The following is a 19,357-nucleotide window of genomic DNA, read 5'->3' as shown; positions in this document are numbered from 1 at the left end:
ATAGTAACTTTTTAATCTAAATTTACTTTTTACTCTGCCTGACTTGGTATTTATTTGTTCAGAGTTTCAAGCTCACATTGACTTGGTCCTCCCCTATAGGACCTCTCTATCTGTTGAACTAAGTATCATTTCTAAATCTTATCTGAATCTGATTCTTAAACATCTAGTTACTACTTCTGATCATACTGTACAGTCAGCCAAGCATACCAAGTTACCAAGTTCAATCACACAATATTAAAATGAGTAAGGAGCATGGATACATATCAGCATTAGATACACATGGGTAGAACTTATCATTGTCAAACCTTGTTCTTAAAGCTTAAAAAAAATGGTTTAAATTTATTAAAGATCATATCCGACTACTACCATAACAATTGACAGACATCAGGGGCTCCTTCCAGGAGAGTAATCACTAACCAGAGCATTGCCGACGCTCTGGCCATGGATTCCTGGGTTTTTAAACTCCTAACATCACTGTCCATATAGTGAAAGTGACATCAAGGGCTTTCCCAAGTCAGGAGTTCCCGGCCAGTGAGTGCTTGCGATGCTCTGGCCGGGGACTCCAGAGTTAAAAGCCAAATATGGATATTTAAAGCCATATATGCACAGTAAAGTGAGAGGCTTTCTTTACAAGCGTAATTCCCGGCCACAGCGCTGCCAACGCTCCGACTTGGAATTCTCACATTACAAAGCCCCTAATGTAATTGTCTATGTACAGACAGTAACATCAAGGGATCCTCCAGGAGCAGAATCCATATATGGACAGTGACGTCAGGGGCTCCCTCCAGGAGTGGAATCCCCAGCCAGTGCAATGCCAGTGTTCTGGCCTAGGATTTTGGCATCTTAAAGCTCCTAACGTCAGTGTCCATTTATGGACAGTGTTGTCAGGGGCTTCCCTAGGAGCAGAATCCCCAGTCAGAGCGTTGCTAACGTCAGGGGCTTTCCGAGCCTAGTGCTTAAAGTAACGCTGTGCCCGGGGAGTTCAGGTGATATATCCCACTCTATGCCTATACAGCCTTCCGTTGGAGGTATACGTAGAGACTTCTCCCAACGCATACCTCTGAAGAAAAGAAAAAAATTGAATGTGAACATACTCCAAGAAGCCCACAGCTCTGAATAAATATGGCGCAACTTGGGTTGTCAGTGCTGCACAAACTGACATCTACACCAGTTAGCATAGATGTCAGCTATAATATCCGCAGGTGTAAATTAAATATGTCATGCAGGAGATCTGCTCTCCCGCTGGTCCCGACTTACTAGCTGAAAAGACGCGAAAACAGCATAATGTCTCAAAAAGCTAAAATTTTTACTCAAAACGGGCATGCGCCAAAATTTCCCATTACATTACTTTACAATATCATGTATTATAAAGACATTTACTTTTGAGCTACTTTGACTAAATCGTTAGCAAATGGAAAAAAAAAAACACCAAGGAAAAAAATGTAATTAAAAAACTACGGCCTCCTCCATTTCCCCTCTAGCCGTCCTTTCCATCTCCAAAATGGTGTGTTTTCTGCCATTTTAGGTAGAAAAATTTCTATTTGCTCACCATTTAGGCAAAGTAGCAGGAGGGTATATTATGCAGCTTCTCAAACTCTACCTTGAAGAGCTGTGTGGTTTGTATTTTAATAGTAACTTTTTAATCTAAATTTACTTTTTACTCTGCCTGACTTGGTATTTATTTGTTCAGAGTTTCAAGCTCACATTGACTTGGTCCTCCCCTATAGGACCTCTCTATCTGTTGAACTAAGTATCATTTCTAAATCTTATCTGAATCTGATTCTTAAACATCTAGTTACTACTTCTGATCATACTGTACAGTCAGCCAAGCATACCAAGTTACCAAGTTCAATCACACAATATTAAAATGAGTAAGGAGCATGGATACATATCAGCATTAGATACACATGGGTAGAACTTATCATTGTCAAACCTTGTTCTTAAAGCTTAAAAAAATGGTTTAAATTTATTAAAGATCATATCCGACTACTACCATAACAATTGACAGACATCAGGGGCTCCTTCCAGGAGAGTAATCACTAACCAGAGCATTGCCGACGCTCTGGCCATGGATTCCTGGGTTTTTAAACTCCTAACATCACTGTCCATATAGTGAAAGTGACATCAAGGGCTTTCCCAAGTCAGGAGTTCCCGGCCAGTGAGTGCTTGCGATGCTCTGGCCGGGGACTCCAGAGTTAAAAGCCAAATATGGATATTTAAAGCCATATATGCACAGTAAAGTGAGAGGCTTTCTTTACAAGCGTAATTCCCGGCCACAGCGCTGCCAACGCTCCGACTTGGAATTCTCACATTACAAAGCCCCTAATGTAATTGTCTATGTACAGACAGTAACATCAAGGGATCCTCCAGGAGCAGAATCCATATATGGACAGTGACGTCAGGGGCTCCCTCCAGGAGTGGAATCCCCAGCCAGTGCAATGCCAGTGTTCTGGCCTAGGATTTTGGCATCTTAAAGCTCCTAACGTCAGTGTCCATTTATGGACAGTGTTGTCAGGGGCTTCCCTAGGAGCAGAATCCCCAGTCAGAGCGTTGCTAACGTCAGGGGCTTTCCGAGCCTAGTGCTTAAAGTAACGCTGTGCCCGGGGAGTTCAGGTGATATATCCCACTCTATGCCTATACAGCCTTCCGTTGGAGGTATACGTAGAGACTTCTCCCAACGCATACCTCTGAAGAAAAGAAAAAAATTGAATGTGAACATACTCCAAGAAGCCCACAGCTCTGAATAAATATGGCGCAACTTGGGTTGTCAGTGCTGCACAAACTGACATCTACACCAGTTAGCATAGATGTCAGCTATAATATCCGCAGGTGTAAATTAAATATGTCATGCAGGAGATCTGCTCTCCCGCTGGTCCCGACTTACTAGCTGAAAAGACGCGAAAACAGCATAATGTCTCAAAAAGCTAAAATTTTTACTCAAAACGGGCATGCGCCAAAATTTCCCATTACATTACTTTACAATATCATGTATTATAAAGACATTTACTTTTGAGCTACTTTGACTAAATCGTTAGCAAATGGAAAAAAAAAACACCAAGGAAAAAAATGTAATTAAAAATCTACGGCCTCCTCCATTTCCCCTCTAGCCGTCCTTTCCATCTCCAAAATGGTGTGTTTTCTGCCATTTTAAGTAGAAAAATTTCTATATGCTCACCATTTAGGCAAAGTAGCAGGAGGGTATATTATGCAGCTTCTCAAACTCTACCTTGAAGAGCTGTGTGGTTTGTATTTTAATAGTAACTTTTTAATCTAAATTAAATTTTTACTCTGCCTGACTTGGTATTTATTTGTTCAGAGTTTCAAGCTCACATTGACTTGGTCCTCCCCTATAGGACCTCTCTATCTGTTGAACTAAGTATCATTTCTAAATCTTATCTGAATCTGATTCTTAAACATCTAGTTACTACTTCTGATCATACTGTACAGTCAGCCAAGCATACCAAGTTACCAAGTTCAATCACACAATATTAAAATGAGTAAGGAGCATGGATACATATCAGCATTAGATACACATGGGTAGAACTTATCATTGTCAAACCTTGTTCTTAAAGCTTAAAAAAATGGTTTAAATTTATTAAAGATCATATCCGACTACTACCATAACAATTGACAGACATCAGGGGCTCCTTCCAGGAGAGTAATCACTAACCAGAGCATTGCCGACGCTCTGGCCATGGATTCCTGGGTTTTTAAACTCCTAACATCACTGTCCATATAGTGAAAGTGACATCAAGGGCTTTCCCAAGTCAGGAGTTCCCGGCCAGTGAGTGCTTGCGATGCTCTGGCCGGGGACTCCAGAGTTTAAAGCCAAATATGGATATTTAAAGCCATATATGCACAGTAAAGTGAGAGGCTTTCTTTACAAGCGTAATTCCCGGCCACAGCGCTGCCAACGCTCCGACTTGGAATTCTCACATTACAAAGCTCCTAATGTCACTGTCTATGTACAGACAGTAACATCAAGGGATCCTCCAGGAGCAGAATCCATATATGGAGAGTGCGTCAGGGGCTCCCTCCAGGAGTGGAATCCCCAGCCAGTGCAATGCCAGTGTTCTGGCCCAGGATTTTGGCATCTTAACGCTCCTAACGTCAGATTCCATTTATGGACAGTCTTGTCAGGGGCTTCCCTAGGAGCAGAATCCCCAGTCAGAGCGTTGCTAACGTCAGGGGCTTTCCGAGCCTAGTGCTTAAAGTAACGCTGTGCCCGGGGAGTTCAGATGATATATCCCACTCTATGCCTATACAGCCTTCCGTTGGAGGTATACGTAGAGACTTCTCCCAACGCATACCTCTGACGAAAAGAAAAAATTGAATGTGAACATACTCCAAGAAGCCCACAGCTCTGAATAAATATGGCGCAACTTGGGTTGTCAGTGCTGCACAAACTGACATCTACACCAGTTAGCATAGATGTCAGCTATAATATCCGCAGGTGTAAATTAAATATGTCATGCAGGAGATCTGCTCTCCCGCTGGTCCCGACTTACTAGCTGAAAAGACGCGAAAACAGCATAATGTCTCAAAAAGCTAAAATTTTTACTCAAAACGGGCATGCGCCTAAATTTCCCTTTACATTACTTTACAATATCATGTATTATAAAGACATTTACTTTTGAGCTACTTTGACTAAATCGTTAGCAAGTGGAAAAAAAAAACACCAAGGAAAAAAATGTAATTAAAAAACTACGGCCTCCTCCATTTCCCCTCTAGCCGTCCTTTCCATCTCCAAAATGGTGTGTTTTCTGCCATTTTAGGTAGAAAAATTTCTATTTGCTCATCATTTAGGCAAAGTAGCAGGAGGGTATATTATGCAGCTTCTCAAACTCTACCTTGAAGAGCTGTGTGGTTTGTATTTTAATAGTAACTTTTTAATCTAAATTTACTTTTTACTCTGCCTGACTTGGTATTTATTTGTTCAGAGTTTCAAGCTCACATTGACTTGGTCCTCCCCTATAGGACCTCTCTATCTGTTGAACTAAGTATCATTACTAAAACTTATCTGAATCTGATTCTTAAACATCTAGTTACTACTTCTGATCATACAGTACAGTCAGCCAAGCATACCAAGTTACCAAGTTCAATCACACAATATTAAAATGAGTAAGGAGCATGGATACATATCAGCATTAGATACACATGGGTAGAACTTATCATTGTCAAACCTTGTTCTTAAAGCTTAAAAAAATGGTTTACATTTATTAAAGATCATATCCGACTACTACCATAACAATTGACAGACATCAGGGTCTCCTTCCAGGAGTGTAATCACTAACCAGAGCATTGCCGACGCTCTGGCCATGGATTCCTGGGTTTTTAAACTCCTAACATCACTGTCCATATAGTGAAAGTGACATCAAGGGCTTTCCCAAGTCAGGAGTTCCCGGCCAGTGAGTGCTTGCGATGCTCTGGCCGGAAACTCCAGAGTTTAAAGCCAAATATGGATATTTAAAGCCATATATGCACAGTAAAGTGAGAGGCTTTCTCTACAAGCTTAATTCCCGGCCACAGTGCTGCCAACGCTCCGACTTGGAATTCTCACATTACAAAGCCCCTAATGTCATTGTCTATGTACAGACAGTAACATCAAGGGATCCTCCAGGAGCAGAATCCATATATGGACAGTGACGTCAGGGGCTCCCTCCAGGAGTGGAATCCCCAGCCAGTGCAATGCCAGTGTTCTGGCCTAGGATTTTGGCATCTTAAAGCTCCTAACGTCAGTGTCCATTTATGGACAGTGTTGTCAGGGGCTTCCCTAGGAGCAGAATCCCCAGTCAGAGCGTTGCTAACGTCAGGGGCTTTCCGAGCCTAGTGCTTAAAGTAACGCTGTGCCCGGGGAGTTCAGGTGATATATCCCACTCTATGCCTATACAGCCTTCCGTTGGAGGTATACGTAGAGACTTCTCCCAACGCATACCTCTGAAGAAAAGAAAAAAATTGAATGTGAACATACTCCAAGAAGCCCACAGCTCTGAATAAATATGGCGCAACTTGGGTTGTCAGTGCTGCACAAACTGACATCTACACCAGTTAGCATAGATGTCAGCTATAATATCCGCAGGTGTAAATTAAATATGTCATGCAGGAGATCTGCTCTCCCGCTGGTCCCGACTTACTAGCTGAAAAGACGCGAAAACAGCATAATGTCTCAAAAAGCTAAAATTTTTACTCAAAACGGGCATGCGCCAAAATTTCCCATTACATTACTTTACAATATCATGTATTATAAAGACATTTACTTTTGAGCTACTTTGACTAAATCGTTAGCAAATGGAAAAAAAAAACACCAAGGAAAAAAATGTAATTAAAAATCTACGGCCTCCTCCATTTCCCCTCTAGCTGTCCTTTCCATCTCCAAAATGGTGTGTTTTCTGCCATTTTAAGTAGAAAAATTTCTATATGCTCACCATTTAGGCAAAGTAGCAGGAGGGTATATTATGCAGCTTCTCAAACTCTACCTTGAAGAGCTGTGTGGTTTGTATTTTAATAGTAACTTTTTAATCTAAATTAAATTTTTACTCTGCCTGATTTGGTATTTATTTGTTCAGAGTTTCAAGCTCACATTGACTTGGTCCTCCCCTATAGGACCTCTCTATCTGTTGAACTAAGTATCATTACTAAAACTTATCTGAATCTGATTCTTAAACATCTAGTTACTACTTCTGATCATACAGTACAGTCAGCCAAGCATACCAAGTTACCAAGTTCAATCACACAATATTAAAATGAGTAAGGAGCATGGATACATATCAGCATTAGATACACATGGGTAGAACTTATCATTGTCAAACCTTGTTCTTAAAGCTTAAAAAAATGGTTTAAATTTATTAAAGATCATATCCGACTACTACCATAGCAATTGACAGACATCAGGGGCTCCTTCCAGGAGAGTAATCACTAACCAGAGCATTGCCGACGCTCTGGCCATGGATTCCTGGGTTTTTAAACTCCTAACATCACTGTCCATATAGTGAAAGTGACATCAAGGGCTTTCCCAAGTCAGGAGTTCCCGGCCAGTGAGTGCTTGCGATGCTCTGGCCGGGGACTCCAGAGTTTAAAGCCAAATATGGATATTTAAAGCCATATATGCACAGTAAAGTGAGAGGCTTTCTTTACAAGCGTAATTCCCGGCCACAGCGCTGCCAACGCTCCGACTTGGAATTCTCACATTACAAAGCCCCTAATGTAATTGTCTATGTACAGACAGTAACATCAAGGGATCCTCCAGGAGCAGAATCCATATATGGACAGTGACGTCAGGGGCTCCCTCCAGGAGTGGAATCCCCAGCCAGTGCAATGCCAGTGTTCTGGCCTAGGATTTTGGCATCTTAAAGCTCCTAGCGTCAGTGTCCATTTATGGACAGTGTTGTCAGGGGCTTCCCTAGGAGCAGAATCCCCAGTCAGAACGTTGCTAACGTCAGGGGCTTTCCGAGCCTAGTGCTTAAAGTAACGCTGTGCCCGGGGAGTTCAGGTGATATATCCCACTCTATGCCTATACAGCCTTCCGTTGGAGGTATACGTAGAGACTTCTCCCAACGCATACCTCTGAAGAAAAGAAAAAAATTGAATGTGAACATACTCCAAGAAGCCCACAGCTCTGAATAAATATGGCGCAACTTGGGTTGTCAGTGCTGCACAAACTGACATCTACACCAGTTAGCATAGATGTCAGCTATAATATCCGCAGGTGTAAATTAAATATGTCATGCAGGAGATCTGCTCTCCCGCTAGTCCCGACTTACTAGCTGAAAAGACGCGAAAACAGCATAATGTCTCAAAAAGCTAAAATTTTTACTCAAAACGGGCATGCGCCAAAATTTCCCATTACATTACTTTACAATATCATGTATTATAAAGACATTTACTTTTGAGCTACTTTGACTAAATCGTTAGCAAATGGAAAAAAAAAACACCAAGGAAAAAAATGTAATTAAAAATCTACGGCCTCCTCCATTTCCCCTCTAGCTGTCCTTTCCATCTCCAAAATGGTGTGTTTTCTGCCATTTTAAGTAGAAAAATTTCTATATGCTCACCATTTAGGCAAAGTAGCAGGAGGGTATATTATGCAGCTTCTCAAACTCTACCTTGAAGAGCTGTGTGGTTTGTATTTTAATAGTAACTTTTTAATCTAAATTAAATTTTTACTCTGCCTGATTTGGTATTTATTTGTTCAGAGTTTCAAGCTCACATTGACTTGGTCCTCCCCTATAGGACCTCTCTATCTGTTGAACTAAGTATCATTACTAAAACTTATCTGAATCTGATTCTTAAACATCTAGTTACTACTTCTGATCATACAGTACAGTCAGCCAAGCATACCAAGTTACCAAGTTCAATCACACAATATTAAAATGAGTAAGGAGCATGGATACATATCAGCATTAGATACAAATGGGTAGAACTTATCATTGTCAAACCTTGTTCTTAAAGCTTAAAAAAATGGTTTAAATTTATTAAAGATCATATCCGACTACTACCATAACAATTGACAGACATCAGGGGCTCCTTCCAGGAGAGTAATCACTAACCAGAGCATTGCCGACGCTCTGGCCATGGATTCCTGGGTTTTTAAACTCCTAACATCACTGTCCATATAGTGAAAGTGACATCAAGGGCTTTCCCAAGTCAGGAGTTCCCGGCCAGTGAGTGCTTGCGATGCTCTGGCCGGGGACTCCAGAGTTTAAAGCCAAATATGGATATTTAAAGCCATATATGCACAGTAAAGTGAGAGGCTTTCTTTACAAGCGTAATTCCCGGCCACAGCGCTGCCAACGCTCCGACTTGGAATTCTCACATTACAAAGCCCCTAATGTAATTGTCTATGTACAGACAGTAACATCAAGGGATCCTCCAGGAGCAGAATCCATATATGGACAGTGACGTCAGGGGCTCCCTCCAGGAGTGGAATCCCCAGCCAGTGCAATGCCAGTGTTCTTGCCTAGGATTTTGGCATCTTAAAGCTCCTAACGTCAGTGTCCATTTATGGACAGTGTTGTCAGGGGCTTCCCTAGGAGCAGAATCCCCAGTCAGAGCGTTGCTAACGTCAGGGGCTTTCCGAGCCTAGTGCTTAAAGTAACGCTGTGCCCGGGGAGTTCAGGTGATATATCCCACTCTATGCCTATACAGCCTTCCGTTGGAGGTATACGTAGAGACTTCTCCCAACGCATACCTCTGAAGAAAAGAAAAAAATTGAATGTGAACATACTCCAAGAAGCCCACAGCTCTGAATAAATATGGCGCAACTTGGGTTGTCAGTGCTGCACAAACTGACATCTACACCAGTTAGCATAGATGTCAGCTATAATATCCGCAGGTGTAAATTAAATATGTCATGCAGGAGATCTGCTCTCCCGCTGGTCCCGACTTACTAGCTGAAAAGACGCGAAAACAGCATAATGTCTCAAAAAGCTAAAATTTTTACTCAAAACGGGCATGCGCCTAAATTTCCCATTACATTACTTTACAATATCATGTATTATAAAGACATTTACTTTTGAGCTACTTTGACTAAATCGTTAGCAAATGGAAAAAAAAAACACCAAGGAAAAAAAAGTAATTAAAAATCTACGGCCTCCTCCATTTCCCCTCTAGCTGTCCTTTCCATCTCCAAAATGGTGTGTTTTCTGCCATTTTAAGTAGAAAAATTTCTATATGCTCACCATTTAGGCAAAGTAGCAGGAGGGTATATTATGCAGCTTCTCAAACTCTACCTTGAAGAGCTGTGTGGTTTGTATTTTAATAGTAACTTTTTAATCTAAATTAAATTTTTACTCTGCCTGACTTGGTATTTATTTGTTCAGAGTTTCAAGCTCACATTGACTTGGTCCTCCCCTATAGGACCTCTCTATCTGTTGAACTAAGTATCATTACTAAAACTTATCTGAATCTGATTCTTAAACATCTAGTTACTACTTCTGATCATACAGTACAGTCAGCCAAGCATACCAAGTTACCAAGTTCAATCACACAATATTAAAATGAGTAAGGAGCATGGATACATATCAGCATTAGATACACATGGGTAGTACTTATCATTGTCAAACCTTGTTCTTAAAGCTTAAAAAAATGGTTTAAATTTATTAAAGATCATATCCGACTACTACCATAACAATTGACAGACATCAGGGGCTCCTTCCAGGAGAGTAATCACTAACCAGAGCATTGCCGACGCTCTGGCCATGGATTCCTGGGTTTTTAAACTCCTAACATCACTGTCCATATAGTGAAAGTGACATCAAGGGCTTTCCCAAGTCAGGAGTTCCCGGCCAGTGAGTGCTTGCGATGCTCTGGCCGGGGACTCCAGAGTTTAAAGCCAAATATGGATATTTAAAGCCATATATGCACAGTAAAGTGAGAGGCTTTCTTTACAAGCGTAATTCCCGGCCACAGCGCTGCCAACGCTCCGACTTGGAATTCTCACATTACAAAGCTCCTAATGTCACTGTCTATGTACAGACAGTAACATCAAGGGATCCTCCAGGAGCAGAATCCATATATGGAGAGTGCGTCAGGGGCTCCCTCCAGGAGTGGAATCCCCAGCCAGTGCAATGCCAGTGTTCTGGCCCAGGATTTTGGCATCTTAACGCTCCTAACGTCAGATTCCATTTATGGACAGTCTTGTCAGGGGCTTCCCTAGGAGCAGAATCCCCAGTCAGAGCGTTGCTAACGTCAGGGGCTTTCCGAGCCTAGTGCTTAAAGTAACGCTGTGCCCGGGGAGTTCAGATGATATATCCCACTCTATGCCTATACAGCCTTCCGTTGGAGGTATACGTAGAGACTTCTCCCAACGCATACCTCTGACGAAAAGAAAAAATTGAATGTGAACATACTCCAAGAAGCCCACAGCTCTGAATAAATATGGCGCAACTTGGGTTGTCAGTGCTGCACAAACTGACATCTACACCAGTTAGCATAGATGTCAGCTATAATATCCGCAGGTGTAAATTAAATATGTCATGCAGGAGATCTGCTCTCCCGCTGGTCCCGACTTACTAGCTGAAAAGACGCGAAAACAGCATAATGTCTCAAAAAGCTAAAATTTTTACTCAAAACGGGCATGCGCCTAAATTTCCCTTTACATTACTTTACAATATCATGTATTATAAAGACATTTACTTTTGAGCTACTTTGACTAAATCGTTAGCAAGTGGAAAAAAAAAACACCAAGGAAAAAAATGTAATTAAAAAACTACGGCCTCCTCCATTTCCCCTCTAGCCGTCCTTTCCATCTCCAAAATGGTGTGTTTTCTGCCATTTTAGGTAGAAAAATTTCTATTTGCTCATCATTTAGGCAAAGTAGCAGGAGGGTATATTATGCAGCTTCTCAAACTCTACCTTGAAGAGCTGTGTGGTTTGTATTTTAATAGTAACTTTTTAATCTAAATTTACTTTTTACTCTGCCTGACTTGGTATTTATTTGTTCAGAGTTTCAAGCTCACATTGACTTGGTCCTCCCCTATAGGACCTCTCTATCTGTTGAACTAAGTATCATTACTAAAACTTATCTGAATCTGATTCTTAAACATCTAGTTACTACTTCTGATCATACAGTACAGTCAGCCAAGCATACCAAGTTACCAAGTTCAATCACACAATATTAAAATGAGTAAGGAGCATGGATACATATCAGCATTAGATACACATGGGTAGAACTTATCATTGTCAAACCTTGTTCTTAAAGCTTAAAAAAATGGTTTAAATTTATTAAAGATCATATCCGACTACTACCATAGCAATTGACAGACATCAGGGGCTCCTTCCAGGAGAGTAATCACTAACCAGAGCATTGCCGACGCTCTGGCCATGGATTCCTGGGTTTTTAAACTCCTAACATCACTGTCCATATAGTGAAAGTGACATCAAGGGCTTTCCCAAGTCAGGAGTTCCCGGCCAGTGAGTGCTTGCGATGCTCTGGCCGGGGACTCCAGAGTTTAAAGCCAAATATGGATATTTAAAGCCATATATGCACAGTAAAGTGAGAGGCTTTCTTTACAAGCGTAATTCCCGGCCACAGCGCTGCCAACGCTCCGACTTGGAATTCTCACATTACAAAGCCCCTAATGTAATTGTCTATGTACAGACAGTAACATCAAGGGATCCTCCAGGAGCAGAATCCATATATGGACAGTGACGTCAGGGGCTCCCTCCAGGAGTGGAATCCCCAGCCAGTGCAATGCCAGTGTTCTGGCCTAGGATTTTGGCATCTTAAAGCTCCTAGCGTCAGTGTCCATTTATGGACAGTGTTGTCAGGGGCTTCCCTAGGAGCAGAATCCCCAGTCAGAGCGTTGCTAACGTCAGGGGCTTTCCGAGCCTAGTGCTTAAAGTAACGCTGTGCCCGGGGAGTTCAGGTGATATATCCCACTCTATGCCTATACAGCCTTCCGTTGGAGGTATACGTAGAGACTTCTCCCAACGCATACCTCTGAAGAAAAGAAAAAAATTGAATGTGAACATACTCCAAGAAGCCCACAGCTCTGAATAAATATGGCGCAACTTGGGTTGTCAGTGCTGCACAAACTGACATCTACACCAGTTAGCATAGATGTCAGCTATAATATCCGCAGGTGTAAATTAAATATGTCATGCAGGAGATCTGCTCTCCCGCTGGTCCCGACTTACTAGCTGAAAAGACGCGAAAACAGCATAATGTCTCAAAAAGCTAAAATTTTTACTCAAAACGGGCATGCGCCTAAATTTCCCATTACATTACTTTACAATATCATGTATTATAAAGACATTTACTTTTGAGCTACTTTGACTAAATCGTTAGCAAATGGAAAAAAAAAACACCAAGGAAAAAAAAGTAATTAAAAATCTACGGCCTCCTCCATTTCCCCTCTAGCTGTCCTTTCCATCTCCAAAATGGTGTGTTTTCTGCCATTTTAAGTAGAAAAATTTCTATATGCTCACCATTTAGGCAAAGTAGCAGGAGGGTATATTATGCAGCTTCTCAAACTCTACCTTGAAGAGCTGTGTGGTTTGTATTTTAATAGTAACTTTTTAATCTAAATTAAATTTTTACTCTGCCTGACTTGGTATTTATTTGTTCAGAGTTTCAAGCTCACATTGACTTGGTCCTCCCCTATAGGACCTCTCTATCTGTTGAACTAAGTATCATTACTAAAACTTATCTGAATCTGATTCTTAAACATCTAGTTACTACTTCTGATCATACAGTACAGTCAGCCAAGCATACCAAGTTACCAAGTTCAATCACACAATATTAAAATGAGTAAGGAGCATGGATACATATCAGCATTAGATACACATGGGTAGTACTTATCATTGTCAAACCTTGTTCTTAAAGCTTAAAAAAATGGTTTAAATTTATTAAAGATCATATCCGACTACTACAATAACAATTGACAGACATCAGGGGCTCCTTCCAGGAGAGTAATCACTAACCAGAGCATTGCCGACGCTCTGGCCATGGATTCCTGGGTTTTTAAACTCCTAACATCACTGTCCATATAGTGAAAGTGACATCAAGGGCTTTCCCAAGTCAGGAGTTCCCGGCCAGTGAGTGCTTGCGATGCTCTGGCCGGGGACTCCAGAGTTTAAAGCCAAATATGGATATTTAAAGCCATATATGCACAGTAAAGTGAGAGGCTTTCTCTACAAGCGTAATTCCCGGCCACAGCGCTGCCAACGCTCCGACTTGGAATTCTCACATTACAAAGCCCCTAATGTCACTGTCTATGTACAGACAGTAACATCAAGGGATCCTCCAGGAGCAGAATCCATATATGGACAGTGACGTCAGGGGCTCCCTCCAGGAGTGGAATCCCCAGCCTGTGCAATGCCAGTGTTCTGGCCTAGAATTTTGGCATCTTAAAGCTCCTAACGTCAGTGTCCATTTATGGACAGTGTTGTCAGGGGCTTCCCTAGGAGCAGAATGCCCAGTCAGAGCGTTGCTAACGTCAGGGGCTTTCCGAGCCTAGTGCTTAAAGTAACGCTGTGCCCGGGGAGTTCAGGTGATATATCCCACTCTATGCCTATACAGCCTTCCATTGGAGGTATACGTAGAGACTTCTCCCGACGCATACCTCTGACGAAAAGAAAAAATTGAATGTGAACATACTCCAAGAAGCCCACAGCTCTGAATAAATATGGCGCAACTAGGGTTGTCAGTGCTCCACAAACTGACATCTACACCAGTTAGCATAGATGTCAGCTATAATATCCGCAGGTGTAAATTAAATATGTCATGCAGGAGATCTGCTCTCCCGCTGGTCCCGACTTACTAGCTGAAAAGACGCGAAAACAGCATAAAGTCTCAAAAAGCTAAAATTTTTACTTAAAACGGGCGTGCGCCAAAATTTCCCATTACATTACTTTACAATATCATGTATTATAACATTTTTTACTTTTGAGCTACTTTGCCTAAATCGTTAGCAAATGAAATAAAAGACACCTAGGAAAAAAAATAATTAAAAAAACTCCGGCCTCCTCCTTTTCCCTTCTAGCTGTCTTTTATATCTCCAAAATAGGTGTGTTTTCTGCCAATTTAGGTAGAAAAAAAAAAGAAACAATTTGCTTATCATTTAAAGAGGTTCTGTCACCACATTATAAGTGCCGTATCTCCTACATAAGGAGATCGGCGCTTTAATGTAGGTTTATTTTTAAAAAACTATCTATTTTTAACACTTTATTAGCGATTTTAGATTTATGCTAATGAGTTGCTTAATGCCCAAGTGGGTGTATTTTTACTTTAGACCAAGTGGGCGTTGTACAGGGGAGTGTATGACGCTGACCAATCAGCCTTATGCACTCCTCTCCATTCATTTACTCAGCGCATAGGGATCCTGCTAGATCCTTATGTGCTGTCTTATACTAACACATTAACAATACTGAAGTGCTTAGATATTTAATAGACATTCCACGGGATGTCTATTCACAATCTCTGCACTTCATTACTGTTTCTATGGTAGTTACAGCAGAGGAAGCGTGATCTCGTTGTATCACGCTTCCTCTGCTGTAACTACCACAGACATAGTAACGAAGTGCAGAGATTGCGAATAGACATCCCGTGGAATGTCTATTCACTGTCTAAACACTTCAGTAGAACGGGTGTCGCGAAAAAAAATTATTATATATAAATTTGATTTTAGTGTGTTATTAAAATAAATTTTATTTATTTGTGTGTTTGTGTTTTACTTTTTTATTTTTTCTAACTTTTACTTCACTATGGGGGCTGCCATTTTTTTTTTCATCTCTGTATGTGTCGATTAACGACACATACAGAGATGGAATACGGCACATACATCCCCATAGAGAATGCGAACGGGAGCCGTTCCATTAACTATGGTGTACGCCGTCTGTGTGGGAAAGGCGCATGCGCCGCTCCCACACAGTCTAAAAGGAAGGTCTTCGGCCGAGCGACATCCAGCGCCATTTTCATGTGCACCGGAAGCCGCGGCCGGACAGTAAGATGACTACTTCCGGTCGTGACTTCCGGACATGTGATTAGAAGCAAGTACTAGGAGCGGAGCGAGCGGACCGAGCGAAGTGAGCGGCGGCAGGAGCAGGTAAGTTGTGTTGCCCAGGTGGTCATTAAGAAACTCATTCGAATAAAGCAAATATAGGTCATAACTCCGTCAAAAATGATCGTTTTTCTAAATAAAAACCACTGCTGTAGTCTACATTACAGCGCCGATCACATTATGTACAAGATAGGCCACTTATAATGTGGTGACAGAGCCTCTTTAAGACTGTCATTTCATATGCCATTGTTAAACAGAAGCCTGCAGAAGTAAGTTGCGATAAATTTACTGTTAGTGACATTTTTACTACTTTTTTGTAGGGTTTTTATGACTACCTCTGACAATCCTTCGGGTTTCAGTATCAGGCCCTCAGAAGTCGACTGCACTATTTAATCTGTCAAAACAACGACAGAATCTTGTCACAACGGTGACAAACGGAAACCATTAGCAACGTTTCCGTCACTATTGAGATCAATGGTGATGCAAACGGAAGCTAAGGTTTCCGCTTGCCTTTCCATTGAGGGGTTTCCCCGATGGAAACCCTGAAAGGAAAGACAACGCTGATGTGAACACAGCCTTAGAGGGCATCTCTACCCATAAAATGCTGTATTTGGTATTCTTCCATAGTGTAAATTTTTCTTTTTGTCATGCATGTAGCCATATAACTACAATCAGGGGTGCACCAGGCTGTTAAGTAAGTTCTTATGACCTCCAGGTAATGCTGGAGGTTTCTGACCTATAGCAGCATTAATGGAAAGAAATCAACATTAGCTTATTGTATATTGAAAGCTGCTGCAGCGCTCAGGAGGAAGGACGTTACAGCCGCTTGAGTGGCCATACAATAATTACATATGAAAAGGGGGACATGGTTTTGAAAACTGCTGTAACTCTTGAAACATGTAAGAAACATGTAAAATGGCTAGAGAAAGTCTGAATGTGACCCCATGCCCTGGCATACAAAACTGGAATGGTCTTTACCTGTTTCCCTGCGGTGAACTTTCCTGCAGAGCCTGTGATTATGATGTGAAGATCTTGTAGCATGAAGAAAATGGTGGTCTTGTCTGAGAACTGAACAGGTTTGATGGGACGAAGACTGCTCTACACATAAGAGCTGCTGCATCAGGTGCTTGTCTGTAAAAAAGACACATCACAATGCCTTAGTATTCCATCAGCTGTGATGTCATCAACTGAAGGGAGAAGACTATGATGTCAACTGTAGGGAGAAGCCTGTGAGTGCTATAGATGAATATCCATGAAGAATTCATCATTTGTAGAGCACTGAAAGCAGATCATTATGCTTTATAAACAAATGTACATTTTGAGGCAACTCTGTTAGTAGAAAAAAAAACACATCGTATACCATTTTACACGTTGGCAATAGAATTCAGAATCACTACTGTAGGCTTATACTGGAACAATTGGGAACTTATTAAGGTTGCAGCATGCTTGGCCATTTTTTTTTTTTTGCCTTCTAGCCATAATCTTTTTTTTATTTTAATGTCTACGTTTCTATTTGAGGCCTTGTTTGATTTTTGCAGGACAAGGTGTAACTTTTTTATGCATCACGTTTACGCTAGAAGACTTTCACTTTTGATTAGCACTTTAGAGCTTTACATGTGTATTCTTTTTATAATATTTTTTGTGCTACATTAACGTAATAGCCCAGCGGATCTCTACCTATAATATGCTGCCCTTCAGGAGTATTCCCAGGAACAATCCTCACTTCCTCATGTCTCATGTTAAAAGTGACACAAAGGCCTATTTTACACGAGCGTGATATACGTGCGTGCGACGCGCGTGCTTTTCACGAGTGTCGTACGCACCTATATTAGTCTATGGGGGCATGCAGACAGTCTGTGAGTTTTGCTCAGTGTGAGTCCGCTGAAAAAAACTCACGACATGTCCTATCTTTGTGCGCTGTTCGCGCATCACGCACCCATTCAAGTCAATGGGTGCGTGAAAACCACGCATGCCGCACGGAAGCACTTCCGTGCGAACTGTGTGATTCGCGCAACAGCTGTCAAACTCTGAATGTAAATGTTAAGGATCTGCCAGGCACAGCTTCCGTATCCACGCCCATAGGTAATCAGTCTGCACCTGCTTCTATGTCTGTGAGACTGACTCCATCTTCCACCACTCAGGATGGCAGGCTTAGGAGTGGGAGAGCCTATCATAGCCTGGCCAGACGGAGCTAGCTCCAGCCCTCTGTCTATTTATACCTGCCTTTCCTGTTCCTCCTTGCTTGTGATTCTTCTCATTTGGTTTCCTGGCCCTGCTGCAGCTTCTTGATCTATTTGACCCTGCTTCATTTTGACCCTGGCTTACTGACTACTCTCCTGCTCTGCGTTTGGTACCTCGTACACTCCTGGTTTGACTCGGTTCGTTCACCACTCTTGTTGCTCTCGGTGTTGCCCCTTTTCCCTTGCTTCTGTGTACCCTTATCTGTTTGTCTGTCGTGCACATATTGAGCGTAGGGACTGTCGCCCAGTTGTACCCCGTCGCCTAGGGCGGGTCGTTGCAAGTAGGCAGGGACTGAGTTGCGGGTAGATTAGGGCTCACTTGTCTGTTTCCTTACCCCCGTCATTACAGTAAACAGAAAAGCACCACGTGCTTTTCTGTTTAAAAACATCCAAATGGAGTGTCATAATGATGGCGGCTGCGAGAAAATCTCGCAGTCGCGCATCATACGCTGATGACACATGGAGCTGTTAAGTGCCTTTTGCGCAAGCAAAACGCCGCATTTTTTGCGAGCGCAAAACGCACACGCTCATGTAAATCAGGCCTAAGGGTATGTTCACGCGGCTTATTTTCAGCTGTTTTTCGGGCTGTAAACGCATTGAAAAATGGCTGAAAATACATGGCCTGAACACCTCCGGACATATGCCGATAAATGTCAATGGGAAAAACGGTGTTTCGTTCCCACGGGGCGTTTTTTACGCGTCGTTTCTAAAAACGGCACATAAAAAAACGCCCTGTAAAAAAGAAGTGCATGTCACTTCTTGAGCCGTTTTGGAGCCATTTCTCATTGTCTCAAAGAAAAACAGCTACAAAAATGGCAGTAAAAAAACGCATCAAATAACGCTTTGCATAAAAAACACCTGAAAATCATAGGCTGTTTTCCCTTGAAAACAGCTACGAATTTTACAGCCGTTTTTTGTTAAGCATATGAGCATACCCTTAAAGGGATTTTTTTTTTTTTTTGTTAAACAATTAGTGTATAGGTGATTAAACATTGTTCTAATTTTTGTATTTTTTTTCACGAGTCAGGAAATATTATAATTTAGATTCTAACTTATAATATTTCCCAGCACTGGTCACTAGATGGAGCAATTCCCAAAATTGCAGCACTGCATGTGGTAAAGCAACCACATTGCTTTATGCTGCAAAATTTGAGAATACTCACTCGCTCTAGTGAGCTCTCAGAATCCCCCCCTCCCTTATCCTGGCTAGTGCCGGGAGAAACGAGGGGATTGAACGGTCAAACCTCCTACACTGTGGGTCGCCATTTTTTGAGCTAACACACAGTGTAGTAGGTTAACATACAGTAGTAAACACACACTAAAACACGTACATACACAGACCTCACTTACCTGCTCCTGCCGCCGCCGCACCCTTCGGTCCATCCGCTCCGTCTGCTACCTCCGCTCAAAGTGCACAAGTCCGGAAGCCGCGACCGGAAGTAGTAATCTTACTGTCCGGCCGCGACTTCCGGTCCACAAGAAAATGGCGCCGGACGTCGCACAGTTCAATTTGGACTGTGTGGGAGCGGCGCATGCGACGTTCCCACACAGACGGCGTACAGCATAGTGGATGGAACGGGCCCCGTTCGCATTCACTATGGGACTGTATGCGCCGTA

At 42.0% G+C, this 19,357-nt stretch overlaps 1 long non-coding RNA gene across 2 annotated transcripts in view; it reads right to left on the bottom strand.

The window, feature by feature from the left end:
* Positions 1–19,357, bottom strand: part of LOC142724406 (uncharacterized) — a 180,581-nt gene that overhangs the window by 148,260 nt on the left and 12,964 nt on the right. For both annotated transcript variants that reach the window (XR_012876201.1, XR_012876202.1), the window contains exon 3: positions 16,479–16,631. This is a non-coding gene — a long non-coding RNA (uncharacterized LOC142724406). The remainder of the gene's footprint in view (positions 1–16,478; positions 16,632–19,357) is intronic.

The sequence above is a fragment of the Rhinoderma darwinii genome, unplaced genomic scaffold (genome assembly GCF_050947455.1).
Source record: "Rhinoderma darwinii isolate aRhiDar2 unplaced genomic scaffold, aRhiDar2.hap1 Scaffold_58, whole genome shotgun sequence".
Classification (NCBI taxonomy): domain Eukaryota; kingdom Metazoa; phylum Chordata; class Amphibia; order Anura; family Rhinodermatidae; genus Rhinoderma; species Rhinoderma darwinii.
This window is presented reverse-complemented; position numbering and strand designations above follow the sequence as displayed.